General features: G+C 35.8%; 1 protein-coding gene across 1 annotated transcript in view; it reads left to right on the forward strand.

Moving 5' to 3' along the window:
- The window catches only part of PTTG1IP2 (uncharacterized LOC102899435), a 45,748-nt gene extending 27,162 nt beyond the window's left edge, over positions 1-18,586 (forward strand). Inside the window, 1 exon segment of the mRNA NM_001387865.1 lies at positions 18,550-18,586. The gene's annotated coding sequence lies outside the window, so the exon portion shown is untranslated.
- The last annotated feature ends 199 nt before the right edge of the window (positions 18,587-18,785 follow it).

Raw genomic sequence — 18,785 nt, forward strand, 5'->3', positions numbered from 1 at the left:
CTGCCTGGCCAATTCTGCAAACAAGGACGTTAGTAAGAAAAGCCTTTGTTGGACTGTAGGTGAGAGGAGAGGATCCTAACAATTGTTCTGATTGTACGGCCAGTAGGGATTTGCTTCAGAATTTCATTCACTCTTGTAATTTGGGTGCCCAAGTAATTACAAAGGGAGAATCAAGAGAAGTCTTTAGGTCTCTTAGCTGTCTTTTTATTAGGCATACCAGGGCCCAGTGAGCAAATTGTGACTGATAATCAAGGAGAAAGATGTAACCTGTGTTTCCTTCTGGTGGGGGAGAGCGACAGTTAAAAGGCTGAGGGTGAGTGGCAGAATGACAATAGCTTTGTTAACCTGACTCTGTAGATCAGATGATCATTGCCTGAAATGCCAGCGTCTGGTTGGCTGTAAGAAAATGCCTTTTTCTCCTTTCACTCACCAGTTTTTCTCCCTCCATTTAAATGGTAATTACACATTTATAATGCATTGCAAGTGTGTCTAGTTTTACTCAGAATCCTCCAGGAGCTCTAGAAACTAGTACTTTTATAATGGAGGGATATTCTTCTGGAGTTATTTCTTTGCTAAGGAAGACTTTGTTTTTATTAATTTTCAACGTTCACTTGCACTTTTTTTCTCCTCAAAACGGATAGGATTTTCCCAAATAGTGAGCACTGGCAAAATTGAATAATGATATTCAAGTCATGTAACATTAAATAATATCTATATTTTAAGTATCTTTTAATTATGTTAGTAGTTACTGCATACACGTTAATTTGGTATTATTATTTTCTCAAAAATAAGTCAGGCAATTTCTAGTAAAATCTCCATCCCTTAATTTGTTTTTTCAAAATTATATTTCTGTATTCCTTTAAAATCTAATGGCTAATTCTTTTTTTTTAAGTTTATTTATTTATTTTGAAAGAGACAGAGACGGCATGAGTGGGGGAGGGGCAGAGAGACAGGGACAGAGAGAATCCCAACCAAGCTCTGCAGTGTCAGCACAGAGACTGATGTGGGGCTTGAACCCATGAAACTGTGAGATCATGACCTGAGCTGAAACTGGAAGTTGGACACTTAACCTACTGAGCCACCCAGGCGCCCATCTAATGGCTAATTCTAATCCTGTACTTTTCCTTTGCTTTCTCTTCTCTCTGTGCATTTATTTCAGATTCATTTTGGTATTTGTAGCTACTTGTTTCTTTAGATGTAGTATTTTATCTTGACCTTCGAAGTAGCTGGAAAACAACAAAAGTACCAGGCAAAACGTAATGATCTGGTGAAACTAATAATGACACATACTAAATATAGATCCTTCAATATATTCCTGACCTCGTGTTATTTATATAAACAGTCATTTTATATCAATAACTTTTATCTTATATCGCGATCATTTCAATGTAAAACTCCATCAAATCCTTGGAGGTACAGCATTTTTTTTGCCAAGTTATTTATAATAAGTAGGATTATGTAGTCAATACATAAAGACAAAAATTGACAAAATATAAGTCAGGAATATTTTTTGTCTATAAGTGTATACAGTGATGGTTCTATCAAAAGGATGTCTCAATGAAGTAGAACCATATAAATTAAACCTTGTGACAAGTAAAATATGATAGTAATAACAATAATAATAAAGGCAATAGTATTTTTTTCTCAAGGGACTCCTCCTAAAATATGACAAGTGCCTTTTTTTTTTGAGGGGGTGGACAGGGGAGTCATGGAACCATTTTTAAAAGTTGCATCTGGGGGTACCTGGGTGGCTCAGTTGGTCAAGCATCCGACTTTGGCTCAGGTCATGATCTCACGGTTCATGGGTTGCAGTCTTATGTCGGGTTCTGTGCTGACAGCTCAGAGCCTGGAGCCTGCTTGGGATTATATGTCTCCCTCTTTCTCTCTCTCTGCCCCTCCCCTGCTTGTGCTCTGTCTCTCTCTCTCCCAAAAATAAACATTAAAAATAAATTAAAAAAAATAGTTGTATCGAATTCGTTAACTGTGAGATCTAAGGTAAATAGCTTAACATCTCTGAGTTTTGATTTCCTTATGCATATAGGAATAATAATAACCATGTATGAAGGTACATAATAACCATAACATAGGAAAAGCTCCTGAAATATAATATATAATCAATAAATGGTAGCTCCAGATCAAGAGAAGGAGCCAAACAAAATACCACCATGAAGTAGAAAGAGTACAGTCCCTAAACCAGCAAGTTTCTGGGTTCTACTCTCTGCCCATCACTTGTTAGCTATTTAATACTTAGCAAATTAGTTAAATACTAAGTCTTCCTATATAAAAGGGAAATGATAACACTTTAAAAGTTGTATGAGAAGTAACTTAAATACTGTATGTAAAGCACCTTTTAATAGTACCTGGCACATAGTAGGTACTCAATAAATGGTTCTATTATTGCATGTAACGGACCTATTATGTCGGTATAGTTCCTTAGGCACTTGGAAATATATAAAGGAACCTTACAGGTAACTTAAGACACTTTAAAAATTTTCAAGGAATATAAGACCTTGAGATGAGTATAAATTTCCATAGTATAGAATATATTAGGCTCCTATTATATATAGGCTCCTATTATATATAGGCTCCTATTATATATCCATAGTATAGAATATATTAGGCTCCATCCCATAGGTGCCTGAAAGTTGAGTTAAAGTCTAGAGAACCTGTGTTTGCAGCATCAAGTAGTACTAAACGGTGGCCATTGTGGCAGCTCAGCTGAGTTTGGGGATGGACAGCATATCTACAGGCAGAGATCGGAGTTGTTAGGGGAGAGAATTTTTGGAGGAGAAAGCAAAATGAGCAATGAAACCCATGAAGGTGAAAAAGCACAGATTATATGTGAGTAAAATAGTAAATCCTGCAATTTATTTAAAGTATAAGGAACAGGGAAGGTGTAGGATTAATAGCTGACCCTTATTGGGCACTTACCATGTACCTGGCATTGTTCTAAGAGATTTACATGTGTTAATTCATTGAATCTTCACAGCAAGCCCATAAGATATCTTAGTATTAGCACCACCTTATCTATAAAAGATAAGGAAATGGAACCCTATGTTGCCTTTATGGGAAATAGAGAATGATACACTTCCTCTGCAACTGTAGTGGTCCTGGGCTGAGACACAGCTTGGTGAGCAGTGTATTCTATTCCTGTTCACCCTTCATCCCTCAGCCAGATGCCTCCCCTGGGATCTTCAGCCTGCACTGGTGTGTGCAGTAGTCCTGCATAATATCACAAAGCTGGGCAATCTGGCCCCAGAGTCTGAACTTTAAATCACAACACTTCGTTGAGAAAGGCACCTCATCTTTATTTGTGGAGAACCCTGGAATCCACACGTAGGAATTTGCGCTTTATTTTAAAGGTAGTAGGAGACATTGACTTTACTTTGAAAGAATGTAGAGGCACTTTGTAGTGGAGGTGGGGAATAATAATCAAATTTGTAAGGAAACATACCTTGATGGTATTAGTGGAGGAATGGGGAGATGGGATGGATGGATGGCTTAGAGAGAAGAGATTCAGGCAAGACGACCAGATATCAGAAAAGTGCCAGGCATAAAAGTGGGCACAGATGAAAGCTTAAACAAGGATGGTGGAAATTTGGAGGAGGGGACAGATTTGAATGGCATTTCAGATTAGAATTCATAAGTCCTAGTCATTATTTGGAAGTGGAGAGTGAGAAAGAGGATTTGAAGGAGACTCCAAGGTTTCCAGCTTGGATGATTGGAAGATAATGATGCTATTAATATAAAGAGGGGAAACAGGAGGAAGGACAAACAAGTTTTGGTGAGAAGGATGAAGTTTTCATGTGGAATTTGTGGTAGTCACAAGACACGCATGTAGGAACTCCAATCAAGAGTTGGGAGCTTGGGGCGAGGGGGGTGGGTGGAGCATGCCTGGCTGGCTCAGTCAGAGGACCATGAGACTCTTGATCTCAGGGTCATGAGTTCAAGCTCCACATTGGGTGTGATCTCGGGGTCATGAGTTCAAGCTCCACATTGGGTGTAGAGATTACTTAAGTAAATAAAACTAAAAAAAAAAAAAAAGAGTTTGGAGCATGGGTCTGAGTGTGGGAAATTTGAGCTAGAGAACTAAATGAGGATGAAGCCATGGGTTTGGGTGAGAGTCACTGTGGAGTGTGAGAAAAGAAGGGAAAGGATGGATCCTCCAGGATGGCCTTGATCTAGGGTGTGGCAAGAAGATGGAGGAGCAACCCACAGAGTGAGTGAGCCAGGATACAGTAATGCTGAGGTGTAGGATCAAGGCCCTCAGGAGTGTGCCATATGCATGGCACAGGCAAAAGTTGCCCATACACATAGTCTGTTTTGTAAACTGCAATGATGCGTTTATACTATTAAGATGTTTCAGGATACTAAGGAGCACTTTGCTAAATATTAGGCACTATGGTAGCTGAAAATAGATTATAGCTTTCTAAAATGCCTTAAATTGCAGGACACATTGTCTATCCTTTGAGAACGGTCATGCACAATAAATGGTTTATCTTACAGGATAGAGGTTGTCTGGAGCATCATGTGGAGGAGGAATCTGAGCAATGCCCAGACCCAGTGGGAAAGAACGCTGGGATCTAGTAGCAATATCTACACTTTGGAAAGGATAGGGAATACTGTGTCTAAGTTGGTCTTCCCTTGATCAGATGCTTTCTAAGGTATCATGAAAACTCTAGATTTCCATGGTTATCAGAACCCTGTTTATCGTAACTTAAAAAAAAAAAAGGCAAATGACTCCACATGGTTTTGTAGTACAGTTTTCCAGTGTCAAGACTTGTAAAATGAAGTTGGATGTTGGGCTCACTAGAGTGAACGAATGAAATGCAAAAACATTTTTGTGCATTCAACAGGATATATAAGGGAGAATGATCACACATCTTCAACTCAGCCCTTTCCTCCCTAATACAAGTGTTAAGTATGGGTGTGTGCCTGTGTGTGTCTGTGTGTATTCGGTTGTTTGGGACTTTAGATAAATGTTCTAATGGGAATATGGTGGGAATATGTAAAGGGAATTGAAAGTAATTGCTTTTTACTGTAAGAGGAAAAAAGTTATTTAAATTTCTCCAGTCAAGAACTTTGATTATAGAAGGCCACAGGCAGGGAACATAAAAAGCAAATGCTGAGTTGAATTATTCACTGAGGGGAATTTATGGTAACCACATTAATAAAGTTTTAGATGAGACTCTCCACTGCTCATGTGACTAATTGATGCAGAGAAACATTTACAAGTACTCCTTATCAAAGAAATTTACTGTTTTTTTTTTATGACTCATTAGGTTAACTTTATTTTTTAATAACCCAAATACAGAATAGATTAATTTATTTTATTTCTTTCTTAATTAAAACGTTTTTATTGAAGTATAGTTGACATACAATGTTGCAATGGTTTCAGGTGTACAATGTAGTGATTTGACAACTCTGTACATTGTGCTATGCTCAACGCAAGTGTAGCCTCCATCTATCATCATACAATGCTGTTACAGTACCATTGACTCTATTATGCTGTACCTTTTATTCCTGAAATGTGCTGTTCTCAGTCTTGAAAATGCTGTGTGTATTATCACTCTTGGAAAATACCATTATAATTTAAATACCTACTAGAATTAATTTTAAAATGATTTTGCTTTGCAGAATTCTAGTACTCTAGCCCTTTGTAGACTTTACACCAATCATTTCATCTTTGTGTCAGAATATAAACCCCTTGAACACAAGGATGATGTTTTATCACTATACCATTGATATCACTTATGTGCAGTGCCTATACTCTCTCTAGTCTTCTCTGACTTTTCCTCTTGTCCACTGATATTTTCAAGAGTCAGCTTTCATAACCCTTCTGAAAAAATGTAAGACGTGGTGCCTACTATCAAAAAACTTAAAATCCAGTTGCTGAAAAAATAGCCACCAGATATAGATACTGAACTGGGGAAGATTACCAAAAACTTAGAGAATAGGTCCAAAGTATTATTTTAAAATCTTGATTATATTTTTATTTCTTTTTGACCACAGATAAATTCTCAGTGATAAGGGAAGGACTCCTCTCTATTTGGGCTCAAGAGATGGGGTGGCATGTAAAAACTTCACTGTATCTATTTCTTGTACAAACTTGATATCTCTTTTCCCTATATCTTTGTTCTCACTATTTTCTTTCTGATAAGGGCCTCTTGCATGAATTCCTGGTATTTATTTATGGAAACTCTAATTTTTTTTTCAAATCTCACCTTAATGCCACCTTCATTCAAATTTTCCTGGTCTCTCTTAAGCAGATGTTACCTTTTCCCCTTGAATTTCCATCTCACTTTCCTTTTCCCTTTCTTCTGTTACATATCGAATGGTGGAAATCTCAGCTCTATCACTTTCTGCTTAGGATGTTTTGGGCACATTAAAACCTCTCTATGTCTCAATTTCCTTATCTTTAAAATAGGGATAAAATAGTTGCTTGTTTATATGATTGTGATACAATGAGATAACATCTATATAAAGTATGTATAGCAGTGCCTGGCATAAATAAACACTAAGTAAATAATAGCTGTACAGTAGCACCTTACAGTTTCTGCCATATAGTAGGTATACATGTTAACTCAAATAATAGAAATACAATTGAGTGAATGATAAGCTCATTTCGCTTAGCTGATTCTGATAAGAACCAAAGAGTTAGAAAACAGGGCAAGGTAGGATTGAATAAGCATTTATTGCATTTTGCTGTGTGCCAGGGATTGGAGATACGTTGTATATAAAATGGACAATATTGGGAGGGAAAGGGGAGATGTTGGTCAAAGTGTACAAACTTTCAGTTAAAAGAATGATGAAGTTCTGAGGATCCAATGTATGGCATGGTGATTGTAGCTAATAATACTGTATTATATACTTGAGAGTTGATAAGAGAGTAGAACTGACACAAAAAAGAAATGGTAATTATGTGAGGTGATGGAGGGGTTAGCTAAGACTATGGTGGTAATCATTTTGCAATATGTAAGTATCAAATCAACACAATGCACCCCTTAAATTTACATAGTGTTATATGCCAATTATATCTCAGGAAAGCTGGGGAGTGGGGGAAAGAAAGACAACGATCCCAGCCTAGATACAAAACAAAGTGAGGAGCAAAGGAATATAATTAAACACTGTGATACTGCTGAGTAGAAAAGATGGGACTGAAATTGGGGGAAGAAAAAGTGAGGAACCTGGCCTAAGACAAATAGGAAGGGCCTCTTTATGGGAGTGGAATTTAAGCAAAGACCAAAATATGACAGGGAGTCAGGTAGGAACAAAGTAAGGGGAAGCAACGTTACCAGGTGGAGCCTCGGATGAGACGGAGCTTGGGCTGTTGGAGAAAGTTCAGCATGGCTGGAGTGAGCAAGGGATTGAGCTGGAGACGGAGGCTGGGATCATGGGCAGTTAGAAGGACCTGACTGACAGCGTGTGACTTTCAGCTGGGTTTAAGCCTACATTAATGTAGGGGAGTAGGTATTTGAGATGGAAGAGTAAAGCCATGGGATTGTGACTAAGAATGGTGTCAGAGAAGACCAGGAATAGTCTGAAGTCGTGGAGTTGCACTGGTGCATATAAGAAACTGTTCTCTTTTGGAAGGTGTCGTCCAATAGAACAGCTGCTGCCATACGGTAACCAACTTTGACAGTATTTTCTCATAGCAGACAAAAAGTCAAGCTGACGTGGTGACCTTTTGGAATAGATGGTTTCTTTTCTGCCGAGCTGAACCTTTTCAGGGAATATTTGTGCCGAGTGAGCTCTCTGACCTTAGTGCAGGGTGCATAAATGCTATCCTTCACAAACATTTAAGTCTTTTCCTTTCATGTCAGCAGAAGGAAATAAGTCATTTATGTTAGTTTTGGTAATTGAAGAAGCCTTTCATTTCCAATTTAGCCCTGTGTGTGTGACTAACTTGAGCTGATAATCATTGTTAGCCATGTACAGCTTTTCAATAGATGGACCATGAGTTGGAAAACATTACAGTTTTATAAAAATTGGTGTAAAGGCCTTGAACTTAAGCTTTCTAGTCTAAACATGAAACTTGAGAGTTAACATTGTATTACATTTTCAATAATGACCGTGTCCTTTTTCTTTCAGGCTTCCTTCAGGATTTTAATCATCCCTACAGCCTCTTTGAAAATGAACTTTCGAATTCCCTTAAGTTAGAATTTTAAATTCTATTGAACATTTTTGTAGAGTATTTCATTACTTTTACATTATGACTTGTTCAGTAATTTGAGATCATAAGAGTTGAAAAATCTCTTGAGATAAGATTTTATGGTTAATTTATAACTTTTTTTAAAACTTTTAAATAATCTCCTTCCTAGGTAGTTTTACAATCTTACTGTTCTTTCCTTTGAACATAAAGTGGTAAAATATAGGCTGTTCAAGCACACAACATAAAATTATAAATGGCATAAGGATTGGAGGCTATACTCTAGGATTATGTATGACATTACTATTTTCTAATCAGTGTTACCAGACAATAAACACTCTAATTCTAATTTTGTTTATATTTATTACTATAACTGTTCCACTATTTGAAATATTCCCTATAATAGCAAATCTGAAGTAATGATTGTATTGTTAGAATCTGTGGTGATGAAATTTTGAGTGGATTAATGACAATATATTTTTAATGCTATAGATACTTTAAAATAAAAGAGATGAAGACTCTTAACAACTTAAGGAAAATACTAGAGGATTTTTAAATAAAATTATGCCAGGCTTTTTTCAATACCAGGTAGTTTCTTCATTAAAATTCAGTAGTTTTTTCATACATTAATTAATAAATGTGCTTCAGCAACTTTTTTTTTAAACTTCTACCTATTAGGCAAAATTTGGAAAATAAAGCATAAACTTATATTTGATATTGTTGCTAAAATATTGTTGATATTTGCATTTCTTTGATATAAAACTAATATGACTTAAGTTAAATTTGACAGGGGAGGGAGGATCATCTGATACCAAAAATTATGAAGAAAATGATCTATTGTCATAATGGGGGTGAATAAAGCTTGATTATATATTTAGCCATTTCCTCCCAAGATATCAAGTCTGGCATTACTTGAGCTAGGGGAAGTCAAAATTTGTCTAAGTTGAGGTGACTGTAACATCCTGCAAGATAGATCTTGCACTGGATCAAAGATTTATTTCTATGCTAGGCAGAAATTTTGACTTTGATTAAAGAACTGAAATAGTTGGGGTACCTGAGTGACTCAGTTGGTTAAGTGTCCGACTTTTGACTTTGGCTCAGGTCATGATCTCACGCTTCATGAGTTCAATCCCCATTGGGCTCTGCGCTGACGTTGTGGAGCCTGCTTGGGATTCTCTCTCTCTCTCTGTCTCTCTCTCTCTCTCTCTTTCTCTGTCCTTCCCCCACTTGCACTCTCTCTCAAGATAAATAAATAAACATTTAAAAAATCTGAAATAGCAATACAGAAATAAGAAATCTGTCTTGTTCCACCAAAATCCAAGAACTTCCTCTGTTTTTTCCCTATGAGGTAATAGTCCATCTAGTCAATTGAGGCTCTCTCCTGTCTGTCTCAGGAGATAGAATGTCCCGTACATTTCCACTTCAGTTCATCTCCTGGAGTTTATCCTTCTTTTATTGTCCTCTACTTTATTGAGGAACAAGTGACTAGTAAAATTGAATATACTCAAAGTGACGATTTGATATAGGTATACGCTGTTAAGTGATTACCACAATCAGGTTACTTAATACATCCATCAACCTCACAGTTACCTTTGTATATGTGTGTGATGAGAATGTTTAAGACTACTCTTATAACAAAGTTCAAGTGTGAAATATTAAATACAGTATTATTTACTATATTCACCATGCTATACATTGCATCTCCAGAATTTATTCATATTATGATTGAAGGATTGTACCCTATGACCATCTTCTTTCTCCCCACTCACCCACTAACTAGCCTGGTAACCACCGTTTTACTCTCTGTTTCTGTGAGTTTGGCTTTTTTTTTCAGACCCCATTTATAAATGAGATAATATAGTATTTGTCTTTCTCTGGCAGACTTATTCCCTTAGCATAGTAACCTCCAGGTTTACCCATGTTGTTGCAATAGCAAGATTTCATATATATATATATACATATATATATATATGTATATACATATATATATATGTATATATATATATACACACACACACACAAATATATAATATTATATATTATATTAATGTATATTAACTAATATAATACACACACACACACCTAGGGTGGATATTAAACCTCACTGTGAAAGGAATATAGTCATATATATATATACACACACATATATATATACACACACACACAAATATATATAATATTATATATTAACATATATTAATTACTATAATACACACAAATACACACACACCCTAGGGTGGATATTGAACCTCACTGTGAAAGGAATATACTCCTGTAGAACTCTCAATTTCCCTTTATGAATTTTTTTAGTGATATGTTTTTAGTGATATGTTTTTAGGCTTTCTCAGGGTTTATCATGTAATGTGAACCCATTCAGGCTCATTCTTTTTGTTTTTAAATTTTTTATGTATATTCATTTTTGAAAGGCAGAGAGAGACAGAACACAAGCAGGGGTGGGGCGGAGAGAGAAGGGGACACAGAATCTGAAGCAGGCTCCAGGCTCTGAGCTGTCAGCACAGAGCCCCACGTGGGGCTCAAAGTCACGAACTGCGAGATCATGACCTGAGCCAAAGTCGGACGCTCAACCGACTGAGCCACCCAGTCGCCCCTCAGTCTCATTCTTTAGTTGTAAATGCAGTACTGGTACTCAGGTGAACAGACAAATGGGGCCCAGGAAATTCAAGTTTTATTAAACTTGTTACAGACTGAAGCTTTATTCTTCTAATTCTAAGTAAAGGTGATATGTTTATATATAGAAAAATTTGGAAGAATAACCAGAAGGTGTACTTGTTTTACTGTTTATAAATTGCCAGGTTTAACTATATCTTTTTTATTAAAAAGATTCATATCTGCAAAGCATGCTGATTTTCAGAATGTTAAAACTATCCATTTTGTGTTACTCTACATATGGCCATTTTCACAAACCTTTCAAAATCTCATTAATCAATGTCTTTGGGGGAGTTTCATCTTTTTCTCCTTTCACCATAACTTCAGTTTCACTTCTTAGTTCAAAACAGTTCAGTGTGTACTGTTATTTTCTGTAGAATGTCATGTCACCTCCAATAGTGAAAAACAAAATTATTCTTTAATTACACAACCTGAGTATGGCTCTTGATTTATAACCACCTGAAAAAGGACTTTTATAAATAGACACCAAAAGAAATAAAAAAATATTAAGCCATGTTTTATTTATTTATTGTAATCACAATAGAATTTTCAATTAATTTCTTCCTTACTGGCTCTAATTAATTAATTCTGAATCTACCATAATTCTATATTTACAAAAATTATTTACCGACTTTTTTCATTTTTTTCTCACTTTATATAATCACATTGAATGATTATTGATATATCATAAAATACTGTATGTAAAGGACTAGTGATTTTTTATTTCTTTGGTGGTAAATAGAATTATAAATAACCTTGTTCTCTTGTGCTCTGTTTGACTTTTTTCTTTCATCATCTATCAGGGAATCTAAAAAAGTAAAGTGCAACTCAGCTGACTGTCTTTGAAGAATAACAGTTTGAGCTGAGAGTAAGTTGATAGTGTAGTAATAAGGTCTGGTGGTAGGTTTCCCAGGAGATATCTTATGCAAAAACGATAGAGGGCTGCCCATCATTGCACACAGAATGCTGACATTCTTGACTTTAATAGGGAAGCATTTATCTTTGGCACCTGCTCCAGTATATGAATAGCTGTCATGTACTCCAACAAAAGACAGGAAAAATTGTCACTATGATTTAAGAAATATGCCTTGGCATGAGAAAAAGCAAAATATTTTGAGCACTTGGAATTTATTTTTCTTGCTCCATTATGCCTGGCTTCTACAGTGAATTATTTAAGTTATATTTAATAGTATTAGAATTTTTCTATTGAGCTCATCAGTATGACTTCATCATTATAGAAAACTCTCTGAATTATTAAAAAGACCCTGTGTATGTGCTTTAGGAGTAAAAGGTTTTGCGTTTATGATTACTGAATTTTCAGTGGCATGTAACAAATGAAACACCTAGATGAAACATAAATGCAGTCTTTCCAAGTATATCAATAAGACATAAAATTTAAAGTTGATAAAGTTAAAACTTACTCCTAACACTTTGCTAATTAAAACCAACAAGTAAAGTAATGGAATAAAATGCATATTGAAGTTGATTGTTGAAAAAACAAAGGGTTTTTCTAGGTTTTCATATTCCTAACAGGTTTACTATTGAGTCGGAGCCTTTAAATATGTTAAAAAATATTGAAATGCTATTGCTTTTTTACAACCTTTTTATTTCCATCACTGATTTACTGGGTAAAATTATGAAGGAAGTCTGTCAGATCTCTTTTCTATTTATATTTTCTCAGCGGGTATTCCCTCCCATGGCATTTTACATGCTGGCTTTTCTTCTGCTGTTTTTCAATTTTAACTTTTCCTTTAAAAGTATGGAAGAGGTCATGGGGCGCTTGGGTAACTCAGTTGGTTGAGCATCAGACTCTTGATTTTGGCTCAGGTCATGATCCCAGGGTCCTGGGATTAAGCCCTGGTTCGAGCTCTGCACTGAGCATGGAGCCTGCTTAAGATTTTCTCTCTCTCTCTCTCTCTCTCTCTCTCTCTCTCTCTCTCTCTCTCTTTCTCCCTCTGCTCCTCCACCCCACTTGTGTGATCTCTCTCTCTAGAAATAAAATAAAATAAAATAAAATAAAATAAAATAAAATAAAATAAAAATAAATTGATAAATAAATGTATGCAAGAGGTTCTAGGATTATATACATACATGTGCATGCATAGTGTGTATCCATATATAAAGTATAACAAAAATTTAATTTGACTGATTTTTTTGACTCCTCTTTTATTTTTTTAATGTTTATTTATTTTTGAGACAGAGAGAGACAGAACATGAACAGGAGAGGGACAGAGAGAGAGGGAGACACAGAATCTGAAGCAGACTCCAGGCTCTGAGCTGTCAGCACAGAGCCTGACGCAGGGCTCGAACTCACAGACTGTGAGATCATGACCTGAGCTGAAGTTGGAAGCTCAACTGACTGAGCCACCCAGGTGCCCCTTGACTCCTCTTTTAACAAACATTAAAGTTAAGTACCGAAATTAATTTTCTCCATTGAGAGTATTCACTCTTGGAAATTACTCACTTATTTCAGTGCTACTGATATTACTTAAAATGTCTTTGGACCTCTTCCTTTGAAATATCCTTAAAAGTCTGTAAAACATTTAAAGTATATCTTCAGTAGTGGCAGGCCATCACTCTTGGAAGATAGCTGAGAAATGGGAACCAAGAATTTGTTTTTGAAAAGGCAGAAAGGCATTCAGAGCCATATGTGATGAACAGGTAACTGATTGTTGCAGATAACCCATTTTTGGTCAAAGTCAGGTTTACACTGTAAATAACTTGTGTGCACAGGAGAGGAAAAATGAAAAACCAAGGAGAAAAAGAGGGGACCCAAACTAACTTACGATAGCAGTTTGTAAAGAAAAATCCAAAATGGTGTCAGCAATTGAAAAAAGCTTTGAGTTTTCCATGGTGATTATTTTGAAAGAATGCAGTGATTTGGAAGTACCAGCGGCCCAGGAAGCACTGAGGGTTTCAATGATTTTCATTTATAATTCTGACCTAACTATATCCATAGTGGGGTTTAAAGTGAACAGCATATAAATTGACATTGAATCTGATTAATTCTTCCTAAGGGTCTTCCCCCCATCTGGCATTATTCTGGCCAAAAACCTTACTCTCCCCTTTGTAACGTCCTGTTTGATTCTTACTGGAGAGGCATCTTCTTAGCTTAGTCGAATTTCAGAAAACTCTTGATTTGCATAGGTAATGATGAGTCAAGAGGACTCCAAGAAATATTGGCTTTGGACAAAGTGAGAGAAGTGAATTTAGAAAAGGTGCCTAGATTCAGAGAGAGAGAGAGAGTCATCAATCTGGAACTTTGTGTGGTTTTCAGCTTAGGAAGCTACAATCTGGAGAGGGATCAAGAAAGATCAATTTAACCAGCTGTGAACTGAAATTTCATACTAATTATCCAAACTTCTTTGTCTTACCTCATGAGATTTAGTGTTATGTTTGGAAGAGGAGACCCAGTTTTAGACTTGGAGACCTAGTCTTAATTCAGCCCTGACCCTAAATTATTTGTGATTCTGACAGATTTCTTCAAGGAAGGGGTGGTTTTCTCATTTTCTAAATGAATCCTTTGAGATAAACAGGTACTAGTGCCCGGACTGTATAGATAAAAACCAGCTTTTGAAAAGCAAGCTCACCACAGCCGAATGAATTGCCCCAAATCATCTGGTTTTAATAAGTGGAGCTAAGCTTGGAAGGACACAACTTTTGTCTCATAGAAAGCTGCTTCTCTCTGACATTATAGCTAAAAAATTTTATTTAAATTTTTTTAAAGTCATATAAGAAAGAGGTTTTTGTGTTAGAAAAAACTTTCTGTCATTGAAACTGAGCAATTCTGGAGGAGATGCTTTCTCAACTATACAACAGAAAACCAGAAAAATTCATGCTTGGTTGTCAAGTTAAGGATAGGTTTACTTTTTATTACCATTTTTTATGGTTCAAACCACTTCCAGTGACTTTCAGCTCAAATGTTTTCTTTGTTCATCACTGTGAAAATCTCAAAGCACATATGATTACATTAAAGGCAGTCTTCTAGTCATCTGGAAATCAAATACTAAAGCCATTAGGAAGGCTAATGTTTTTAATCTTAGTATTTAATCCTAACAACATTTGATACTACTATGTACAAAGCATTCTGGGTTATTCAGAATCATTTCAATAACAACACTGCATATAAAAATATCACATACTGCCCAAATATCATGCCCTGTAGATATAGATTCTAACTAATTTAATAGGATATTTTCATGTTCTCCTGCATAAACTTACTGCTCTACCCTATAGGTAGCGGTTATTTCACTTGAAAAGATAATTGTAACCAAAAAAAATCTGAGTATTTATAAACATCTGCAATTGCCAGTATGGCTTGTTCGCTCTCTCTCTCTCTCTCTCTCTCTATTACAAGAAGTGCAGAAGAACAAAACACCTATAGTTCAAAATGCTTAATCAAATGTCTCTCATTCTCTCCAATTGTCTCCTCAAAGATGCCTGGCAAAGTTTCTCCAAAAGAGGCCTCAGCATTCTATAATCTTACACATTTGCTTTGTTGCACTAAAGAAAAAAGAAAGGCTAGAATTGCTTTAGGATAAAGAACGATTGACACTGGTCTGTGAAACTGAGCCACATTAAGTACAATGTTATGAGATGGTTACTATATTATACTATTTAGTATGTACTTTTTGAAGTGTTACTGTATATGCCAGTTGATATATATTTATATGTAAATGTATATAATAATATGTGTCATCTGGAAATCATCTGGAAATCAAATACCAAAGCCATTAGGAAGGCTAATGTTTAATCCTAGTGTTTGTTCCTAACAAACATTTGAGACCCTACTATGTACAAAGTATTATAGGTTGTTCAGAATAATTTCAATAACAGCTCTGCATATAAAAATATTACCTAATATCCTGGATTTTAAAATATACATTTTAAACATAGCATTTTGGGGGCGCCTGGGTGGCTCAGTCAGTTAAGCGGCCGACTTCAGCTCAGGTCATGATCTCGTGGTCCATGAGTTCGAGCCCCGCGTCGGGCTCTGTGCTGACAGCTCAGAGCGTGGAGCCTGTTTCAGATTCTGTGTCTCCCTCTCTCTGACCCTCCCCTGTTCATGCTCTGTCTCTCTCTGTCTCAAAAATAAATAAAAAAAAAACGTTAAACAAATTTAAACATAGCATTTTGCTAACTTTTATAAAAATAGTGACATTCAGATCCCTTAATCAAGAATATAATTTTTGCCATTCTTCTCCTTTGGGAGAAAATTAAACAATTTAATTATTATTATTAACTTATGTAATAACAAAGATAAAATTGTGTGTAACTTTATGATAACAAAGCATTGTCACAATCTTATAACCCAAGAGACTTTTTTCTTCTTTCCCCATATTCCTCTCCCATTACCTCTTTCACTTTTCTTTTTTTTCCCTTCAGTTTTATTGAGATATAATTGACTTATGACCTTGTATTACATTTCATATACAACATAATGATTTGATATATGTATGTATTGTAAAACAATTGCCACAATAAATGTAATTAACATCTGTCACCTTATATAGTTACAATTTATTTTTCTTGTGATGAAAACTTTTAAGGTCTACTTTCTTAGCAACTTTCAAATGTGGAGTATAGTATTGTCAACTATAGTCACCATGCTGTAAATTAGATACCCAGAACTTATTTATTTTATAACTGGAAGTTTCTACCTTTTGAGTACCTCCACCTGTTTTGCCCCCTTTCCACTTCCCGATTCTGGGAACTACCAATCTGCCCTCTGTGCTTGTGAGTTCAGTTTTTTAGATTCCTCATGTAAGTAAGATCATACAGAATTTGTCTTTCTCAGTCTGACTTCACTTAACATAATGCCCTTAAGGTCCATCCATGTTGTTGCAAGTGGCAGGATTTCCTTCTTTTTTATGGTTGGATAGTGTTGTACTATATATGTACACTACATTTTATTTATCTATTCATCTGTCTGTGAACACTTAAGTTGCTCCCATGTCTTGGCTATTGTAAATAATGCTTCAGTGAACATGGGAGTGCAGATGTCTTTTGATGTAGTGATTTCATTTTCTTCAAATACCCAGAAGTGGAATTGCTGGATCATATGGTCGTTCTGTATTTTAGTTTTTTGAGGAAGCTTCATACTGTTTTCCATAATGGCTGCACATTAACATTCCTAGTAACAGTGCATAAAGGGTCATCCTTATTATCTCCTGTCTTTTTGATAATAGTCATTTTAACAGGTGCAAGGTGATATTTCACTGTGGTTTTGATTTGTATATCCCTGATAATTTATAATGCCAAGCACCTTTTCATTTACCAGTTGGCCATTTGTCTTCTTTGGGAAAATGTATATTGAGTTCTTCTGCTCATTTATTATTGGATTGTTCATTTTTTGCTATTGAATTGTGTGAATTCTTTATGTGTTTTAGATATTAACTCCTTATTGGATATATTATTTGCAATTATTTTATCCCATTCTGCAAGTTGCATTTTCTTTTTGTTAATGATTTCTTTTGTTGTATGGAAGCTTTTTAGTTTAATGTGGTTCCACTTTTTAAATTTTGCTTTTGTTGCCTTTGCTTTTGGTGTCAAATTAAAAAAAAAATCATCACCAAGAGAAAACTCAAGGAGTTTACCACCTATGTCTTCTAGGAGTTTTATGGTTTCAGGTCTTACATTCACATCTTTAAGCCATTTTGAATTGATTGTTGTGAATGGTGTAAGATAAGGGTCCACTTTCGTTCTTTTGCATGTGGCTGTCCAGTTTTCCCAACACCATTTGTTGAAGAAACTATCCTTCCCCCACTCTATATTCATGGCTACTTTGTCATGAATTAATTGGCCATATATGTGTGGATTTATTTCTGGGCTCTCTATTCTGTTCCATTGATCTATATGTCTATTTTAATGGCAGTGCCATACTGTTTTGATGACTAAAGCTTGTAATATATGTTGAAATCAGGAAGTATGATGCCTCCAGCTTTGTTCTTTCTCAAGATTGCTTTGGCTATTCAGTCTTTTATGGTTTCATACAAATTTTAGGATTGTTTGTTCTATTTGGTGAAAAATGTCATTAGGATTTTGATAGGAATTGCACTGAATCTGTACATTGGTTGGTACAAGCATTTTTTTTTTTTTTTTGAGAGAGAGAGAGAGAGGGTGCAAGTGAGGAAAGGGCAGAAATAAAGAGAGAGTGAGAGGAGAGACAGAGAGAAGCAGGATCACACGAGGTGGGGCTCATGTTTTACCCAAAGCAGGGCTTGAGCTCACCTGAAGCGGGGCTCGAGCTCACAAACTGTGATATCAAGACCTGAGCTGAAGTCAGATGCTTAACAACTAAGCCTGGGTAGTACAAGCATTTTAACCATATTAATTCTTCCAAAACATGAGCTTGCAGTAGTTTTCAATTTATTTGTGTTTTCAGTTTCTTTCATCAGTTTTTTATAGTTTTTAGTCTGTAAGCCTTTCACCTCCTTGGTTAAATCATAAGTATTTTATTCTTTATGGTACGATTGTCAATGCATTGTTCTTAATTTTCCTTTCTGATAGTTTATTAGTATGTAGAAATGCAACTGATTTTTAAGTATTGTTTTTGTATCCTGCAACTTTACTGAATTCATTTATTAGTTCTAACAGTTTTTGGTAGAGTCTTTAGGGTTTTCTATATATATAATCTGATGTCATCAATAAATAGATTCCTTTCCAATTTGGATGCCTTTTCTTTCTTTATTTTTACTTTTTTTTTCTCCTTTTTGCCTGATTTCTCTGTCTAGGCCTTCCAGTACCATGTTGATTAAAAGTGGCGGGGGCGCCTGGGTGGCTCAGTCGGTTAAGCGGCAGTCTTCGGCTCGGGTCATGATTTTGCGGTCCGTGAGTTCCAGCCCCGCGTCGGGCTCTGTGCTGACAGCTCAGAGCGTGGAGCCTGTTTCAGATTCTGTGTCTCCCTCTCTCTGACCCTGCCCTGTTCATGCTCTGTCTCTCCCTGTCTCAAAAATAAATAAACATGAAA

This window comes from Felis catus, chromosome A2 (genome assembly GCF_018350175.1).
Source record: "Felis catus isolate Fca126 chromosome A2, F.catus_Fca126_mat1.0, whole genome shotgun sequence".
NCBI classification, from domain to species: domain Eukaryota; kingdom Metazoa; phylum Chordata; class Mammalia; order Carnivora; family Felidae; genus Felis; species Felis catus.